This window comes from Symphalangus syndactylus, chromosome 17, assembly GCF_028878055.3.
Source record: "Symphalangus syndactylus isolate Jambi chromosome 17, NHGRI_mSymSyn1-v2.1_pri, whole genome shotgun sequence".
NCBI lineage: Eukaryota > Metazoa > Chordata > Mammalia > Primates > Hylobatidae > Symphalangus > Symphalangus syndactylus.
In genome coordinates, this window is record NC_072439.2 from 24339274 (window position 1) to 24342640 (window position 3367).

Consider the following 3367-nt stretch of genomic DNA (forward strand, 5'->3'; position numbering starts at 1 on the left):
CGGCCGGTTTCCAGTTGTAGACTACATTTCCCGAAGACCCCCGCGTCGCTGCGCCACGTCGTACACTTACGCTGTTATGTCTTGACGCACGGAGCTTATCTGCGCCAGCCAGGTGAGTGGGCGGCCTCACTGGGAACCGCTCGACGCTTTTGGGTTCCCTCATCGAAAAAGAAGCTCTTGTATGGTGCTGGGAATACCGGTGTCCTGGCTGGGGCTCGGTGCTGACAGGAAAGGGACGGTGCTCTAGGCTAATTACTTATGGAAGTCGGCCTTGCGGGTGCGGAGGGGTGTCGGCACCGTCACTTTGGTTCTGGGAGCGGCGGGGGCGTGGTGCTGCTAGTTGTGTTCCTCCGCACCGAATTTATGAGTGTGCCCCTGGAGGCCCTGTCCGCGGATAAAATCGGCACCGTCACCTTGGGATAGGGAGGCTAGAAAGAGGCGGGTGTTACTAGTAGTGTTCCTCTGCCTTGGACGTGTGCGTGTGCGCTTGTGCGGCCGCGGAGTGGGCTCACCTGCCGCCTGGTAATGCTCCTAGCCCTTGGCCCCTCCCGGGCCGCAGTACTCGTGAACACGGACAGCATTACGCCAGCTGAGAATCGTGCGGTTACAGCTGCTGCAGTTTCTTTGCAGAGTAAGAGGCTCTTTTTGAAGTTTCCCTGATGGTGAGGCTTTACCCCTGGAAGTGTCTTAGGAAGAAAGACCACTGTTAAAGATGTCCCATTCTAGCTTGAGAGCCCTGTGGGGAAGACTAATCCCTTTCTAGAGGTTGGTGTGATCCTAAATTGTTTCGTCTGCTCCGAGAGCTCTGATGTTCTATGATACTTATTTCTTTTCTCGGTTCTGCGTTTTCCAAGAGAGGCACCCAGAGGAAAAGAATATCGCACTTGTGAAAGTCTTGTGTGAAGTTCCTGTTTTCTTTCTAACCTCAAATTTCTTCCTTTCCGAAACGTTGTCGACCTCCAGCAACATCTTCCTAAGGAAGAACCACTCATGCTAGTGCCTAAGAACCAGTCGTTCCTTAGGCACCCCATAAATGATGCTGCGGGGATGGGATCATCAGTTTAGCTCTACTCCCCAGCCACACTACACCTCTCCTTTCCACCCAATGATACAACAGTCCTTTCTGGTCTAAGGTTTTTTTGTTTGTTTGTTTGTTTTTTGAGACGGAGTCTCGCTGTGTCGCCCTGGCTGGAGTGCAGTGCTGCGGTCTCGGCTCATTGCAAGCTCTGCCTCCCGGGTTCACGCCATTCTCCTGCCTCAGCCTCCCGAGTAGCTGGGACTACAGGCGCCCGCCACCACGCCCGGCTAATTTTTTATGTTTTTGGTAGAGACGAGTTTTCACCGTGTTAGCCAGGATGGCCTCGATCTCCTGACCTCGTGATCCACCCGCCTGGGCCTCCCAAAGTGCTGGGATTACAGGCGTGAGCCACCGCGCCTGGCCTGGTCTAAGGTTTTGATGAAAAATAACTGTACTTTCTGGAGGGAAATTTGAAGACTTTTAAAATTTTAACTTTATTGTGGATGTTTTCAGGCAGGATAAAGAATAATACGAACCCCAACATGTTCAACACCTAGCTGTAATTAAAAACATTTGTAAATACCTTTGTATCCTTCCCCCTTTTTTCCTATAGTATTTCAAAATTGTATTTTATCCTCCTGTAAGTATATATTACCAAAAAGGACATTATATTTTAAAATAATCATGATGCTGTTATACCAACATAAAAAAAATAAGTTTAAAACAATAAATTTGTTTCTTATGTTGGTGTAACAGCATGGTGGTTATTTGATAATCTTGTATACCCCCATATTCAAATTTTCCCAATTATTTCAAAGACATATTTTTACAATAGGTGTGTTCAGATCTGGATCCAGATAGAGTCCACACATTGCATTTGGTGGCCAGAGCTATTAAACTTACTTAATGCATGACAGTTTCCCTCCTGTGTTTTGTTTTGGTTTGTTTTAATTGGTGCTGTTGATTTGTAGAAAAACTAGATCGTCTGTCCGTAGAATATTCTGTATACTGCTTTTAGCTAATTGCTTCTTTGTACTGTCTTATAATTTGTTTTCCGTTCCTTCATATTTCTGTAAACAGGCAGTTAGATCTAGAGGCTTGATGGAATTTGGATCAGATTTTCCCTAAATCACCTTTAGTTCATAGTCGGTGCTGTGTACTTCCTATTACATCACATCATGAGGCCCTTACAGTCTGGTGTCCCACTTTCAGTGATGTCATATTGATGTGTTTAAATGCTGTCCATTTAATCCTTTCCTTTTTTTCACCTAAAGCGTGCATTCTCAGGGTGGAGGATATCACCTTCCAAGTGGGTGAAACTTGGTTTTTGAGAAGGAAGAGGACAAAAACTCATAGGTATTACAATGATCTGTGGTCCTCCAAAGGGCCACAGTACATAAACATATATACAGCATATCTATGGTAATAAAATTTTATGAGAGTGGTGGCTATTAGATAAAAGTATCTAAAAAGATTCCTAGGGATATGACCATGAAAAATTTTAGAAGGGTTAAGAAGCACTGACCTAAAGGTTATAACGTCCACTTACGATTGATACCAAGATCCATTCTTTATTTTTTTTTTCCTCACTCTGTCGCCCAGGCTGGAGTGCAGTGGTGCGGTCTCGGCTCACTGCAGCCTCCGCCTCCCGGGTTCAAAAGGTTCTTCTGCCTCAACCTCCCGAGTAGAGTAGCTGGGATTACAGGCATGTGCCACCACACCTGGCTAATTTTTGTATTTTTGGTAGAGACAGGGTTTCACCATGTTGCAGGCTGGTCTGCAACTCCTGACCTCAAGTAATCCACCCACCTCAGCTTCCCAAAGTGCTGGGATTACAGGTGTGAGGCACCGCGCCCGGCCCATTATTTCATTAATGGTTATATATGGTGATGTAAAAAAAAAAATTCTCTCAATTCCTTCTGTATTCATTAGTTATAGTTCTTATATATATAAGAACTTTTTTTCATCAAGTATTTGGTTATCTTAAAATATGGTTCATGGCTCACTCCTGTAATCCCGACACTTTGGGAGGCTGAGGCAGGCGAATCACCTGAGGTCGGGAGTTTGAGGCCAGCCTGACCAACATGGAGAAACCCCGTCTCTACTAAAAATACAAAATTATCCGGGCATGGTGGCACATGCCTGTAATCCCAGCTACTCGGGAGGCTGAGGCAGGAGAATCATTTGAACCCGGGAGGCAGAGGTTGCGGTGAGCCGAGATAGCGCCATTGCACTCCGGCATGGGCAACAAGAGTGAAACTCCATCTCAAGATAAATAAATAAATACAGTTCATATGGAAAGGCAGAGTAATTGATTTGATTCTTTCCCTTTATATATTTTCAGAGAAA